Source organism: Rhamphochromis sp. 'chilingali', assembly GCF_963969265.1.
Source record: "Rhamphochromis sp. 'chilingali' genome assembly, chromosome: 9".
Lineage (NCBI taxonomy): Eukaryota > Metazoa > Chordata > Actinopteri > Cichliformes > Cichlidae > Rhamphochromis > Rhamphochromis sp. 'chilingali'.
The window spans coordinates 5,907,924-5,925,398 of NC_137936.1; the positions used below are offsets into that span (position 1 = coordinate 5,907,924).

Below are 17,475 nucleotides of genomic sequence, written 5' to 3' on the forward strand. Positions count from 1 at the left end.
CTGCTTGATTTCAAAAGCAGTCCCATTTCAGTCCTTCTTATTAATACAGGAATGAGTCAGGCTTTGTCTTAAGCTCTGTGTGGTATTTGTCAAACAGCTTCAGTCTATCTCTGATAAGAACAATCAAGAATTTACATTTAAAGATGAATATTACTAACCCCTGACATCGCTCATTAAAGGAATCGTTTTGACTTTGCATCCTACCTTGGTTTGCATACTACTGTCTTCTGTTCGTTTTCATCTGTTCTATTGAGTGACGGTGTAAGGGGTTGTGGTTTCTCTTATTCATCTTGTTGCGGTGTGGCTGACTTTCAGCAGAACTGATAAGCACAAGCTTTTTGTGTTTCTCTTTTAACAAGGTAGAAGCAACCACAGCCAACACTGGTGTACTCCAAAATAAAAGTTTGGGTATTTGTTGCCACACAAAGTCCCAATTTACTGCACTTTGTTACAATTTACAACATACAGTCCGTGTATTTGACTGCTAAACTAAAGCAGACTGATGCAGAATGGAATTACTTTCTCATCTTTGTCAGATAGAGCAGCATGCGCGAATACAGACAAATGCATGCCATCAATTTAATTTCTCTTTTCCAACAGAAGCAGCACAACTGTGAGGGTTTTACAAGCACAGAAAAACAGCGCGGGGAGGTGAAGAGGGAAAAAAAAGACTTTTAAGGCAATATTGAAAAGATTCAGCTCAACAATCTTCCCAGTCAACAGGTACGTGAGGCGAGGTAAGAGCACAGTTTAAAGTTCACAGGCTCTCCAGACAGCAGCTGCTGTGCTGCTTCAATGCGCTGCTTTCAAGCACGGATTGTTTGTGATTCTCAGCAGAATTAAGTGTTTCAGTGTCCAAAACACTAAAAAAGGACAAATCCATTAGTAGTTGTCCATATATGTAAAAGAAATAGATAAAATAAACATAAGACTTATGTGTCTGTGTTTGTCTGTTTTTATATGGAATATAAAAATATTCCACAGTACTACTAATCATGGTAACACCACTGTACTGAAATATATCAGCCGTGACAGTGATGCCTATATGTTCTTACAGCATGCACCTCCATAGTGTATTTGGCTGAAAGTTAACATTTGTAGAATATTGACTAGAGTAGAGCTGACCTTTGCCTATATGTGCTTCAATGGAAAATTATGGAAGAAAAGAAAGAAAAAAATGAGAAAATAGTAATTAAAATAATTAAAAGTTGTGATTGAAAACTACACTAAAAAATAGCGTTGTGTCGTAGTCTTTTTTGGCAATGGGATGACTTAAATCACTCAAGTGTAGAGAGGTGGACGCAGTCTGCAGCAAGAACTGTGCAAACACAGGAAACTGTACTACTAGTTACAGTATTAACAAATCCATGTTATACACTTTATGTAATTGTATTATAAAGCATTTCACTTTGAAATGTCACTGTCATCAGTACAGGTATACTGTGATGCTCCTACCACAATACCCTGTCTTTTTTAATACAGCCAGAGCTCTCTTGCAAATGAGGTTTTATTCAAATCATATGGCCAACAAAAAAATGGATTAAAATAGAATTCGTTGTCACCGACTAAAATACTCCAAGTATACAAATTTGAAACTGATCTCGCTACACAGTGTACTCCATTCAGTGACAGTATAATGCACGCTTCTATTGTTTGTTTGTTTTTTCAAAATTTGCAGATGATACATGTACTTTTTTTCATTTTCTACAACATTTAAATGCATGATTTACTAGGTTTTCTATAATATGGTACTTTTTACACATTGATGCAAAGTCTATGCATTCGTTTTCCACTACAGCCATCCATATGAAAATACTCCAGAGTGATAAAAAAGTAAGTCTGAGTAACATTTAGAGTTAACTCAGTTGTTAACTTTATGTGACTGTATGTCTCCAGTACACTAACATCAACGTCAAACACATCTAACCCGTCCTCTGTGTTTAAATCCTGCTTAATACGCTTCATAATGTGCTCTCTCTATGACCACTGCCTCTCTCTTTCTCAAAAGCTTTCTAAATAAGATGTATAAATAGGCTGATGACACAACCGTGCCCTTCACAAAGACACCGAGGAGAGAGAAAAGAGAGGAGAACAGGACTCTGGCTTTAGTCACAGCCCCTTTTATTCTCCTGCTTTTCAGAAGCACAGGTTAAAAAGCAGCCATCTTTCTTTTCATGTCTCACTCTCGTCCCTCTTTCTCCCTCTCTCTCGCTCCCTTTTCTCTCTTCCCGTTGCGTTCACCGAAACAGGTCGTCTATTGTGGCGGCTAGCGAAAGGCTACTGTGGCATTTATCAGAGGAGGAGGAGGAGGTGGTGGTGTGGTGAGTGGGGAGAGAGAAGACAAAACACACTCCCAATAAAGAGATAGAACAAGAGAAGGAGAAGAAAGGATGTGTATGAAGGCCACTTTTTTTCTCCTCTTCCTTCACAAAGCCCCTCCACCCCCATTCCCTTTTCCACCCCCTGCTCCTTCAGGCTAGCTCAGACAAAGGAGGCCCGACTCTCACAATGTGCTCTCTCTCCTTTAGCCTGGCACACTTTATATCCTCACTCCATTTACTGCTTCTTGAGAGCACCCACATGTACATAACGTGTGTGTGTGTGTGTGTGTGTGTGTGTGTGTGTGTGTGTGTGTGTGTGTGTGTGTGTGTGTGTGTGTGTGCATGTTTTCAGGAGTTTCTAATGGTCATGGTGGTAGCAGTAGTGGGGGGGAGAGGGGGGGTCTATATTTGCAGAGGGTCTCATAGACCAAGAGGCCAGGACTCTGAGACGTTACTATGGCAACGCCTTTGAGCAGTAGGAGCACAACAGGTGATTCTGCTGAGGGACTGTTTGTTTCGGCACTGGCAAACTGCAGGAGGTCTTTGCTGCGTGTGTGTGCGCACACGCGAGTGCATATGTGTGCTTCAGCTTCACAAGTACAGCTGCGTATGCAACAACTTAGTGCCATAGATCTTAACCAGCTCCAATAAGCTGGAGATCATGTCTGAAGTAGCTGGCTGACCGCCGTAATGACACAGTCCGCCTCGCTACGCACACAGACCCAGCCCATGGCCCTGACTACACAGCACATACATCAAGATAGTGCCTGAAAATAGGAATACACAACAGAAGCCACTGCCTCTTATGTTAGGGCTTACAGAGAAATCCATTCACATAGAGAGGCCTGTTCAAGAAGGAGAAAGAGAGATGAAAGCAGGAGAACAGAAAGCAGTAGGGGAGCTCTAGATATTCTACAGTCAGGATATGCACTTACTGGCCATTTTGTTAGGTACACCTGTTCAACTGCTTGCTAGGCTACATGTCTAATCAGCTAATTGCACGGTAGCAACTCACAAATGTAGACACAATCAAGACGCCCTGTTGAAGTTCAGGCTGTACATCAGGATGTCGTAAAAACTGGAGTTCTACTGGGATTTTGCCCCACAGAATGATCTGAAAAACAGAAAGTGGGAGAGCATGCCTTGTTGATGTCAGAGCAGAATGGCCAGACTGCTTCGAGCTGACCTCAAATTACCACTTGTTACAACCAAAAAGCATCTCTGAGCGCACAACAGGTCAAACCTTGAAGCAGATGGGCAACAGCAGCAGAAGACCTCGTCGGATGCCACTTCCGCCTGCTACAAACAGAAAAACTGAGGCTACGATTCGTACGGACTCATCAAAATTGCACAACAGGAGACTGGAAACACACAGCCTTGATTTCTGCTGCAACATAACAGATTTGGAATTTGTCAACAAGAACAAGAAAATGGATCCATCCTGCCCTGTATCAAAGGTTCAGACTGGTGCTGGTGGAGTAGTGATATTTTCTTGGCACACTTTGGGGGCCCCTTTGTACGAGTTCAGGGTTGTTTAAATGCCTACCTGAGCAGTGTTGCTTAGGATGTCCATTTATGTCCACTACCTATCTTACGATGGCTGCTTCCACCAGTATAATGTGCTACAACATTTTCACTGGCCTCCATAGTCACCAGATCTCAATGCAATGCACCACGTTTGACAAAAGGGGTCCAACCTGACACAAGCAAAGTATACCTAATAAAGTGACCAGTGAGCATATACCGTGTGTAAAGCAACTACGACTTATAGTTTAATAATAAGTGTAAAAGCAATCTTGGGGCTGAGCTTGACTGAGTACTACCAGCTGCCTGCACTCAGTAACTAGCTGCCTACAACACCATGTTTTATATAGCAAAAGTTTTCACTTGCTCAAATACACTGAAAGAGTTTTTGATCTGATGCGGCATCATAGATGGCAGCGATACAAAGACATTAATAAAACCGTTATGGTGTGTTAACATTACGGTAAAAGTTTGGTTGGATTTACATACAAAACGGCTTGGTGATATGGAGTAAAATAGTTACTAAGGTAAGGTTAGCAGGTCTTCATTATCACAATATAATGTAATAACAAACATGTAGTCACAGCCACAAATCAATAGTCAATGTTTGTTTGTTTTTTAAAACCCAACTGTCTGATGTTTTGTTAACCCATCCATCCACTCTGACCTCCACCCCGTGCAGACCCTTCTTCTTATCTGCATTAACCACAAAAAATGTGGTCATTCGACTTTTGGGGAGAAAATGAAAAGGTTCTTTTCATTCCTTTTTCTTAGATTCAGTAACAGCGTGCTTATCTCCTGGGCTGCCAGATGACAGAGAAGAAAGAAGAGCCCAGGTAGAAAAATGGATTTGCTGCCTTTCCTATTAGATGTGCAGAAACAGCTAAAGGTTAACTTTAGGCTGACAAACAGGACTGAACACTTTTTGCCAAGCAGATTATTTTTGAGAGGGTAAGCTTGTGTTTTTCCACGCTTTTCGTTTTGTGAATGAATAAGGTGAAGAAAGCCAAAAATCAGCAGTTGATGGAATCTGCCAGCAACTACTGTGTTATCGTTTTTAATTCCTTTGTTTCACGGAGCTCTGCTGTTTTCACAACTGCTCTGACTCAGGCCCGCTTTTGCACCGGCTGACATGCTCTTTCAACGCCACAAACACACACACTGTACTTTACTGTGGCACACACCTGTGCTGCTGCTGTAAATACTCACTAGAGCACTAAATGCATACGAATCCACAGCTGAAAATAGTCCCAAGACAAGTGCACTATTTCCTGCTGTTTGTGCCCAGCTGTTTTAATTACAGAGCCTTTTTTTTAAAAAAAGAAAAAAAACAACTTTAAATGCTTTTTTCCCCCAATTTTGACTACTTCTAGTTAAATACTATTGCTGACTAATGAAGTAGCTTAAAGAGTAAACTAAATATAGCTCTAGGATTTGAAAAGAAAGCTGACCATTCTTTCCAGTTAGCAGGCATCTTTTGTTTTTGGAGGTGACGGGCTGATAAGGTGCTTCAATGCCACATACAGAAATTTATCTGGGTGGTTTTGCCTTCAATTGTGTTAAACTTCAGGCTGCGATAAAACTGAAAGAAAGTGAACAAGAATTAAAACATGGAAAACTAAATCCTTATCTCATCTCAAAGGAACAGCAGTAAGAACAGCAAAGGTTTGGTGTTCGGAGGATGACGGTGTCCACTGCTGTAACTCGGCTTCGCTTCTCTCTTTATTTTGCAGAGATACAACAGCTTGGATGCATGTGAGCGCATGATTTTAGACAAGTTATCGCGCTCAGCTGTGGAGAGTGGGAGATAAAAGCCATAAGAGTGTCTCCTGCATTACCGACGATGTGTGTCTGCGCCCCTATGCCCCCTCTTTCATTTAACATTAATACAATCTAATGTTACCCCACAAATGATAAGTCATCAAAGAAGTTCAATGCAGCGGAGGAGCGCTGGCCTGTTTTCCATGCTACACATACACCACAAACTCAAATACGCAACTAACTTCTAGCAAACCGGCACATAATGGCCTACTGTCGCTTTAGATTTCATTGATTTTTAAAAAGGAAATGCAAATCATGCTGGTGGAGCTGTTGCGGAGCAAACAAACGGTCTCTGGTCATTTGCAAATGGCACTATAGACCCACACACACACACACACACAACAAACAGGTATACAGTTTTGTGTCCTGAATTTTTTTTTTGAAAATTTAGGTTTCACATAACAACAGAGCAGCGTTGTGCAGGAGAAAGTCATGTAAATGAACCAGGAAACCGGTGTGTTTTTATTTGTGTGTGCAGGGCTCGTCTATCAATAGAGTGTTTGTGAATTCTCTCAGAAATAAACAAATCGGCTGGAAAAAGGGTGGGAACAAGCCGATTATACCTTTATCTTTAACCGTGGCAAACAAAAACAGACGTATGTCCATGTGCACTTCTCTGATAGCCATGCAAATCTGTTGGTTAATTCTGAGAAAGCAGTAAAAGGCGCTGAAACGTAATTTAATAAGGCCTTTATGTCACTCAGCAGCAAAAAAAATGAATAAACTGTCAGCGAACCTGATCAGTGCAGGCATTAATGCTATCTATTAAGCCAATAATAACCTCTTTAACGCACTTTTATCTTGATGAGAGTGGCACAAAATCCACTCATCATCATGTTTATTCCTTTTTTGTTCTTTGTACGTTCTTCAAATTAAGGGGCACGAAAAAGTCTACATAAACCTGCTCATTCACGTCCCGCATGCCAAACAATAGAGAGCCGTTATGCGACGAGCATTATGGGAACAAGAGAGACAAAAGAAAAACTCGCTGCATACTTTCCAACAAAAGCCTCCCTCTCCAGCGCAACATTCAGCCAAACACACCTAAGTCCTGTAGGAGCTTGTATTCTGACATTGCGTGCTGAATGAACACACGTGCATGCAATGCAGGCGTGGAGAGGAAAAGTTCAGAAAACTTTTTTTCCCTCTCTCCTTGTTGTGTGTTTTTCTTAAGGGATTAGAAATTGATCAAAAGTAGCATGAGAAACACGGCGCAGGGGCCAGCGTTCGAGAAGGGTTCCGTTCTTTCTTCTTCGGAGATGATTTACAGCTGTTGATAAATAGCCTGCTGTGGTTTCGCCCCCCTCCTCTGGCTTTACGGCGCGTTTTTATGGGCTTATGACAGCATTCACGGATGGGTGAGCGCACATTCAAAGCACAGCTGGCAGAATGTAAATGAATGACATGCCAGGGGTACAGCAATCCCGTCGATATATTTTAAAAAGATAAACAAAACAAGTGTAATGTGAAGCTTTTAGTGATTAGATGCTTCAACCGTGCAATCAGATATAAGCCTGCAAGACAGTCAACCGCGAGGACACAGTGAGTTTGGTAAAAGAAGGCTTTGCCGAGGTTGAAGCAGGTATCTTACCTTGAAGGTGTGTGCAGATGTACACAGCAGGGTGTGTGTGTGCGCGGCTGCAGTATCTCTGAAAGTGGCCCATCACCAGTGTAAGACTTGTGTTTTATCACCCGCCCAGGATGAGTCTTCCTGTGTGTGTGTGTGTGTGTGTGTGTTTCCTCTCAAGTGTGTACAGTTATCTTTCTTTTCTTTCCTGTACCAAGGCAACAGGTGGAAAGTGTCTTTAAAAAGTCCTCTGAAGAGTGATGAGCGATGTTAAGATGAAGCAAAGGCATTCAACCAACCTCTCCACCTTTGTGTTTCCTTCACAAAGACATGACTTCTAACATCTCCACCTGAGATCCTTCCATCTCCACTTTTAATTACTGCACTCTCTCACCCCGTTTGCTTCAGAGATAACAGAAATGAATACAAGGAGCACCTTGAAACTTCTCCGTTCATCCGCTCTATCAAAAGCTCCCTCTCTTCGGCACGTGTGCTCGACGGACCACACTTTGGTCTTTGTGATAGTGATGTACAGAATCATTAAAGACTACATGTTCACGGGTCACGATGGCTTAACGCGAGGAAAAAGAGGCTGTTAGATAATGCAAAAAAGCCCATTGTGAGGCACAGAAGCTGACTGCGATATCACGTTCCTATCAGGGACATGGTGAAGAATTAACCAGAATAATCACACTTTATAAAAGCCAAGCACCTTCGTCACCAGAGAAGCCTGAACACAGGCAGGAATTTACACAGTGTGATCTTAAACAGAAATATTTCATCAAATTAAACTGAATATCTAAGCACTGTTTTTACCAGAAAAAAAACAGTTTTTTTTAGATATTCAGCATATTTTCATTTAAGAAAAACAGCAAATAGCATCAACAGCGGTATCAATTAATCAAATAATCCAAATGCACTCAAAAACAATTCACTGAACATGATTTAAAGCATTGCAAGAGTTGATTAACTTGTTGCCACAAAACACAACAAAGCAAAGTTATTACTGATCTTGGTGACTGACACCTAATATGTCACAGTTTACCTACTTTTTTATGAGTCTCTTCTAACTGCATTCAACAGATGTTTCCTTTAGGCAGGCACCAGGCGGGAGAGCTTTTGAACACGCAGCCATTTAAACTGGTCTGCACATTATTTCTGCACGAGGAGCCAAATTACTTTTGCTCAATTTAACTTTTTGTTTTTGCAGACCAAAAGATAAGTCAGTGAGACGTTTTACGGGAGATACACCTATACACAAGTCAGGTGCAGTAAGAGTAAAAGTGGGTAATAAGAAACTGAAGCGCAGGTCTGAGAGGCTAGCCTTGACTCAGAAAATAATAATAATATTAATAGTAATAATAATAAACTTCATGTATGTAGCACCTTTTAAAAACAAAGAAAAAAGGGCTTTACAAGATAAGACAGAAAAAAAGGCAAATAAGACATTTAAGAGTAGATGAAGGTGGGACATTAGGTATAGTGTTGCCATTACATAGTTTGTCCAACAGTGGGCAGCGATGACGCCATAAAATACTGCGATTTGAACGGATTTTTGTCAAAATTAAAAGGTAGATATTATTTTGTTTTTATAACAATCAGCTGGCTGAATTTCTTTTCTAATAATGTTCTATAAACACAACACATGATTTTATATGTTTTAAGGGATTGTTAAACGTTGCTTTGCAGAAGTATCAATATAAGTACAAGTCTCTAAACTCTATCACATGTGAACTTATTACCACAGTAATTAATTGATATTATAATTAAAGAGTAATTAATTAATTAATTAATTAATATTATAATAATTATTAATATTATGTTAATAAAATGATAATAACTACAAATACAAATTTTTCGATATCTAACTGTGAATTTTTTTTTTTATTTAAATTGTTTGAAAATGTTTTCTTACATTTAAAGCTGTCATATTTTAGCCAGCCAACATGCAAAAGTAGGGAAAGCAGTAAATCATCACATCAGAGATCAGAAAACATGCAACTTTTTTGAATATATAGTTAAATCAGTGTTAAGTCAGGTAAACTTTACTATCAAAGAGCTGTTTTGTTGTTTTTTTTAACAATTTCTGACCAAAAGAAATCTCAAACATGATTGGGCCTTATTATGAACCTGCTGCCCACATAAAAAAAACCCTTTCAACATTACTAATAGGTGTGAATAATTTAAATCTTTTACCACATATAACAATAGTACAGCAGGCTGGAGGAATATTTTGAATAATACTGTTTATGAAAAAAATGTTTTAACTGTTTACTTTTTCAGGTTTATTTGCCAAAGTAAACAAATTCTTTATTGTCATTTTGCATTTTTGTAAAACAAAACTCTTTCAACGCCAATCTTTTTCACAGCAGCATATGGAATAAATAAAATAAAAAGAATGAAAAGGACTTAGGCACTACTAAACTGGCTATCGCTAAGTTGTCTTTGGTGGAATTGTGTATGACTGCTCATTACTAATTAATAGAAACATGTAAAAGCGAGAGTCTATCCATCCATTTTCTTCCAACTGAGGTCTTAGAGGAAGAGGCAAGTTACACCTTGAACAAGTGACCAGGCTAACGCAGGGCTAACACACAGACAACCAAGTTCCAGAAAAGGGGAGAAGGCAGAGTACCCATGCAGGTACAGGGAGAACATGCAAACTCTACACAGAAGGGTCCATCTGCCTGCTGGAGTTGAACCCAAGACTTTCTTGATGTGAGGCAGCAGTGCTAAACACTGCAAAACTTCTACCACAGTTCTAAAATGTTTGTCTGTAACTATCCTCTGCAGGGCGCTTTGAATCTGATTAGCTTTAATATATTGTACACAGTTTAAAGTATCACACACCACAAGGGACTGTTGTTCTGTGCTATGACACAATATTTTTTTAATGTGATGAAGAATGTAAAGAACCACTTAACCCCCTCAGGCTCAAATTAAACTTTTTGTTGCTAATGCACAACTAAGTCCTGCAGTGGTACTTCTGAGTAAAAAAACTCATAAAATATGTATGTGGGGTAATCAGGTTGTTAGTTTTTAACTGTTGCAAATCGGCAATGCCTGCCTTGAGAGGGTTAAAGGAATAATTTTTTTTTTAAAAAATATTCATTTCTACTTTTTATCTAGAGATGGACAAAACAGCCACATTCAGGACCAGCTGCAGGTTCAAGACTCCTGGGTTAAATAATGATTCAGCTGATCGACTGTCGACTATACTACACTATGTTATTCATTTTTAAATCTCATTGTCCAAATTCTTTGCACATGAAAACTAATTTAATTTGTTCAGTTTGGAGGTTTAACCCTCAGGAAGATGGATTAACAGCAAAAATTTAAAGCACAGTGAGCTGATGTGATACAATGATATGACTCTGTCACCGTATATTTAATTTCTAGGTTGCTGCACAATATAAGTGAAGTCCTTATGCCGACCCGTCTGAAGAGTCGGACAGACAACATGCTTATACTGTCGCTCAAGCGGCAGAGTGATGTAGTGATGTATGTAGCGCTCATGCTTGTTGCGATTCTTCCAAAAGAGAAAATGCAGTGATGGTGGGGTTTTTTGATTGGCTTGGCCTCACACTGCGCTAAAGGACAGGCTGAGGAACACACGCACACACACACACAGACACACCATTATTCTCCATTGTGCTGTTTATCTGTGGACTCCTGGTTCAATAGGATTCAGAGAACAATGTCCAGAGGATACAAGAGGTCAGGAGGAAAGACGAGGAAAAAACTTAGTCTGCTCTGCTGCCCTGATGGAGACATCCAATGCATAGGAAGTGGTGCACACACACACACACACACACACACACACACACACACACACACACTGGACTGGAGCGCACAAATTTCAAGTCTAAAAAATTGGTACAAACAATGACCCACTAACAGTAGATTTATTGTAAACACGCCTGCTTACAACAATTTGTTATCACGCTTCACAGGAAGACCAAGTGTGGATGTGAATTCATAAACTTTAATCTTCTTTACTGTGCCCAGTATAAATTAAACCCACAAAAACCTACTGACATCTCTTTTCAATCATGACATGCCCAATCTTTCACAAACACCTACAGGACAGCAGCAAGTGCAACAATGACAACAACAACGTTTTAGAGAACATCTGATGCTTAGCTCCATTTATGGTACAATATTGATAAATGAGCCCAAACTGTGGCTACAGTTGCTTTCACAATTAACTGATTCATTAGTTGGTCGATAACACGCCCATTAAAAAAACCCAGGAGTCCAAGGTTGACATCGCTTTTCTGGCCTAACAAGGATCCAAAACTGCCAAGCATGAGAGCGCAAAGTAACAAACTGTCAGGTATTAGAAGCAGCTAATGTTCTCCCTTTCACAGTCAGCTTGAACAACCAAACTCTGATTACATCAGTTTGTTCCTGATTCTTTATAACGTTACCTTTCATTTGTGGTTTGCCATGTAGGTGGAAATTTCTAGTAAACAAAGGAAACAAATATAAACTTCACTCCACCCCTATAACTTTATTCTTATTATAAAACAGTGGTAACTACTTTGAGCAGTGCTAGCACATGAACTTAGCAGACACCTGTTTGCTAATTAGAAAGCAATATATGACGAGGCTGTGGCATGAGACACGACAGTGCTCGGGCCAGCGAACAAAGCACGAGTGAAGGTGCAGGTCACCTTTCCCCCAGCATGAACCCGTTCACCTGGGAAGACAAAGCTCCAAAAGAGAAGGTGGGGCCGGTGGAGGGATAGGGAGGGGGTGGAGGTGAAGGGTGAAAAACCAGTCCTCGAGGTTATGTGTGTGTGTGTGTGTGTGTGTGTGTGTGTGTGTGTGTGTGTGTGTGTGTGTGTGTGTGTGTGTGTGTGTGTGTCAGAAAGAGAGAGGAGAGCAGGAGTACATTGCTGCTGACAAGCAGACTCTTTACATCTGCATTGCTTGGTTCTGTTGTCCACCGCAGAGATTGAAAGATAGGGCTGGGCCATATTATACCGTTCACGGTAATACCGGTATAATGTTAGGCAACGATAGGAAAATGAAATATCGCGATAGAATGGGAGTAAAACGCGCATGCGCAGTGCCTTTGTTTTCATACGCACATGGCCGATTGTTGAGTGAAACAGATGAACCAGAATTGGTTTGTAAAAATGGTGCAACTTCAGTGATGTGGAACTGGTTTGGTGTTTGTCCGTCAGATACACAACAAAGCACATTTTTTTGCAGAACATGCAAGCGGCTGTTGTTATTGTCATATTTGTCGGACTAAGATGCTCTTAAATCTGGGAGTAATCTGGGTCCTAAACTCCGTATGCTTCAGGTCAAACAACACTGCAGCATCACTGAGAGTTAAAAACTGTCTCAATTCTTTCATCTTTAATAAAACGATCAGCATTGCTGCTTTACCAGGTGTAACTATAAAGTTTAACTTCCAGGCATCCATGAAAACAAAAGTTATTACATTTAACGGAGTTAGAAGTTAGCAGGAAGCTAGCGGAAGTTAGCTCGCTAGTTTCGCTAGTTACCTAAGCATGATATAGCACGTTCTGACTGAGAGATTTCTGAAAAAAATCAAACGTACAGCTCTGCTATCACTTCCAACATAAATGAAGACAGGAAACTAAACAGCAGTGACGTTTGTAGGGTTACTGAAGTTGGGCTAGCTGGTATATAATGATGTGCTACGTGATCGCTAGCGACACAGCTATGTTAGCATAACATAAACAGTGAAGCTGGAGGACGAACACTAACACTTTTCCACTTATAAAAGTTAACGTGAAGGTTCCTGATGGTTAGAGACAAATGCAATCGCATGGCAGGATGCTGTAAACGGACCAAACTTCAGTCAGGAGAACAACTGAGATAATCCATCCACAATACGAGGTTAGTCATTAATATACTGCAACAACATGGGAATAGAGCAGCTGCCAGAGAATTCAACATTAATGAATCAATGGTACAGAAGTGGAGGAAACAAGAAGAATGAGTTTAATAAAGTTTGATTTATCTGACTGCTTTGTTTCGCTTAATGTGCCTTATAATCCCGTGCACCTTATGGTGCGAAAAATACGTACTGCACACTGCAGTTTAATGTTGCAAAGCACCTCTTTTTAACTTCAGTGGATATTATACATGGTTATGCTCAGGATATGTCAGCCCATTTCTACTGGAAATGCCTTTGGTTAAACTTTCAGCAAGGAATTTGCATTTGCACTGTTACATTTTTATAAAGCTTTAATGTACATAAAAACCAGCTTCTTGTTTAAGTGAAAATAAATGGAAGGTTGTCTTTTTGCGCTAGTAATGTTGTGGAGTTGTATTTTGTCTCGCATCAATTATATCGTCGGTTATATCGTTATCGCAAATTTTCAAATATATATCGTGATAAATATTTTTGGCCATATCGCCCTGCTCTATTGAAAGATAGTGTGTGTGTGTGTGTGTGTGTGTGTGTGCGTGTGTGTGTGTGTGTGTGTGTGTGCAGTAAGCTAAAGTATATGAAGATGCAGCATTAAACTAGCCTCCAAAAAAGAAAGAAAAGAAAAAGAAATGAAGGGCAGCAGGGGGTGAGAAGATGGGACTGAAGAGTGAAAGAGGACAGAAAGGAGATTGACAGAAAGAAAGGTCAGGGACTCCCCACTGATGGACAGCTTTGTATGCAACCAGCCACTGTAAAGACGAGCACACACACTCACACTCCTTCCTTCCACACACTTTGTACTCGGCACTGAGATGTCACCTCTGAACTGTTCCCAGACCTGTGAACCGTTTCCCACCTTGCTAATGCCTGACCCTTTTAACATGCTGAGAACCCCTGAACATACTTAAAGGAGCCTAAGGTGTCACCTCTGACATCACTGACCCTCAGGGCTCCACTGCTTTACAGACCAGACCGCTGCAACACAGTGCCACTGCTTCCCACCCCACAGCTTTATAAAAAGATATTTCTATGCTGGCAAAATTTCACAGTACAACAAGGAGAACTTTCCTCACTCTGAAACTTAATGAAGTTCTAATTATTCACTGCCATACTTCAGTGGATCAGCTAAAAATGGGGCTTTATGGAGAAAAGAAGGGTGTTGAAGTCTTTGCTAAAACGTTGACACCTGTGCCTATTCTCGGTGAACCTGCTGATATCCGCTCATTTGCATCTGCCAACAGAACTGACATCATCCCCATCACCACCGCCATCATCATCATCATAATAATAATTTCCCACACCACTCGATAATTGTGTAGCGGAGCAGTGAGGTCGAGAGCAGCGCTCATTTTTCCACATAATTATGCATTAAAGTCAAAAGTCAAAAGAAAGCGTAAATGGAGAAGCTGGTGCAAGTTAGACTAAATGGGAATGTTGGGAAAGTTAGAGGTTGATGGATGAGGTGGAATTCCGACTGATCTGAGTTTGGGAAGTTCCTTCCCAAGTTCTTATTAACGACAGTGGTTAATATTTCCACGAAGAGTGACCATCAAGCTTCCACTCACCAGTCCCGGTGCGCCCTGCGCTCTCCACCAGAGAGACAGGAGGGGGGGATAAACTTCCGTCCTCCTCCTCTTCCTCCCCCGCTTTAATTGCTCACCGCATGCAAAGCACGGTGGTTTGGGACAGACGCTTCTCCGCACGAACTTGTCCTCCCGGTCCTTCGGAGTGGAGAGAGCCGGCTGCTGTTTGTGGTAAGATGACGGTGAGGAGTGAGAGGCAGGCGGAACACTGCTGCGATGCGTAAATGTTTTTGGAGACGGGGAGCGCGCACACTCACTCACTCACTCACTCCCGGTGACTTTCTGTTTGCTTGTCTGGGTTTCCAACTCTCACCGTCCCCAGCGCCCTGCAGCTCACCTCCCACTTAAAGGGAGAGGGACTAATTTCCAGGTGGCGGCTGTGAGAACACTTACACACACACACGAGTGTATCAAGGGAGAGAGAGTCGATAATCTGTTACTGGCTCCCGTGTCTATTGAAACGCACATTGACTACACTGTTAATGACTATTGATTGGAGAGACCTCACCAACTGACGGCCTCTTCTCTCCCTCTTAGATCCATAACCAATCCAATAAGCAAGACTTAATAGCAAAGATACCGGCAGGGTCGTTTAACTTTACAAGTACATATAAAATAAATAAATAAATAAAGAGAGAGAATGCAGTTAGTAGTCAAGCTAATCTGTTATCAGTGATTAGTTGGTCGCTCTTTAAAATGTCATGAGATTACAGAGCGTGTAAAGTTGCGCTTTCAAACGTCTTCGGGACTGAGTAAAGATTATTAGAAGGGGGAGGGGTGATCATGAGTGAGCCTGGGTTGATTCAAAGAGTGATCTTTGTTGACAGAGGCTTTCTTTATTCAGCTGTGCCATACTGCAAAATTTGGTATTGAGCCAATACCAAATAAATGCCACAAAAATGCCACTAAATGCCGATATCACACGTTTTAAACACTGTGATTTTTTTTAAATGTGTCAGACAAACAATGAATAAAATAGATCTGACAGTCAAAACAAAAAACACGACACAAAAGTGTTTGTTTCTGAGTGTTTGTTTGAGGTGTGTTTTTTTTTTTAATAAATACATGAATAAAAAAATATTTAACAGAATTCAGAGGTCTGCTACTGAATTTAAAGTATTGATACTTTGCCACCATTGATCTGATACTTATATCAATATTTTAGTATTGGTATCAATACTGTCGATATTCAGTTCGATTTGACCGCTTGTCATTTTTAAAATTTCCACCTTTTGATCAAAGAAGTCTGTCATGCTTAACAAGTGTGGTGTAAAACTATTCCTATATTTTTTTTTCAGGGCTTTTCCCCACTCCATGTACAATATCCTGTAAATCTGGGACTCATTTGACTCTTAGAACTGAAGAAGCTTCTCGGATGAGAGGTTTAACGTCTTCAAGCAACTTAAAGAAGTCCAGACACTTTTCTTTCTAAGCTCCTTAGAATATCCTCTAAAAGTATGCTAACAGTAAAGTGCAAATACTTTTGGTGGGTGCTGTATGTATCCACTATTTGAAACACTTTCTACCTCTTAGCTCACTAGACACTGTCTCTTAGTCAGTCACACTTTTAAGACTAAAAAACAAACAAACAATTAAATGAATGAGAGGTAAAACTTGAGGGGGTAGGGACAAATAAGTAAATACTTCTGCCTACTCCTTTTCAAACAAATAATGGAATAATACTTTGTAATGATTGTGAAGGCACATGTTTGAAATGTTTGAAATAAAAATGAACTGAACTGAACTGAACACTACTTGCCATGTGTTGAATGAAACTGTACACCTTCAGCGTCTCTTTTTATGCGTGATGAAGAAAAAAAAACAGGAGTTTGACTCCTATCCAGATCACTTTTTTTTAAAAAAAACAAAAAAACTTTGGGGTAAGTAAGGGTTTTGCAACAAAATCACGCTCGGCAGTGACAACATAAAGAATAACCCAATGACTGAGGGCAGAAAAAACAAGAATAAATCATAGTGATGGAAGTTTAAAAGTGAAGAACAGAAGTGTTAGCTGTGTTCAGCTGTTACCATACACGGCTGGTTTGTTTTACACAGCAGGAGCACAACTACATTACAAATATCCAGGTAAAATGTTGGATTTAAAATTTAGCAGATTTCTTGTAAACATTGCTGCAAGCTAACAGCAATTACCTTGTCTCTTGCTAGCAGTGTTAGCTGCATCAAGCAGGGATAATTCTTTATCAGCGGGCACAGCATTTACTCCTCAACGTTTGCTTGAAAGTCTTAGTTTTCAGCTCTGAGGTTTGTGTGTTTATTTTGTTTGTTGGTAGTAGTTTTAATAAATACATTCTTTCAGATTAAGGTAGGAGTATATAATGCTAGCAGTAAGCTAGCAGTATAAACTACCAGTAAACTAGCAGTTTAAAACAGCAGTATATAAAGGTAGCAATAAGATAGCAGAATAAGATTAAACTAACAGTGTTACAATGTTACAAAGGTTACACGTCCATGTCCATGCCAGCACCAGCAGATGCTGTTTATTTCAGACAGAAACATGTCAGAATCAGAATCAGAATCAGAATACTTTATTGATCCCTGGGGGAAATTATTTTTTGTTACAGTGCTCCATTTTAAACCAACATTAAGACAAGACAGACAATACGCTAACTAAGAATAGTACAATATATACATATATATACATACATACATACATAAGTCACTTATAAATAAATATTTGGAAAAGAAACATGTGTAGTTGTAGCAGCAAACAGTGTGTTAAGTGGA

At 40.1% G+C, this 17,475-nt stretch overlaps 1 protein-coding gene across 2 annotated transcripts in view; it reads right to left on the reverse strand.

The window, feature by feature from the left end:
* Nucleotides 1-15,947, reverse strand: part of sox13 (SRY-box transcription factor 13) — a 53,247-nt gene extending 37,300 nt beyond the window's left edge. Inside the window, exons 1-2 of one of the 2 annotated variants that reach the window (XM_080892244.1) lie at nt 14,713-15,947; nt 3,337-3,435 (exon numbers count right to left, since the gene is read on the reverse strand). The gene's annotated coding sequence lies outside the window, so the exon portion shown is untranslated. The remainder of the gene's footprint in view (nt 1-3,336; nt 3,436-14,712) is intronic. The other variant, XM_080892243.1, reaches the window with a different exon arrangement.
* Between the last annotated feature and the right edge of the window lie 1,528 nt (nt 15,948-17,475).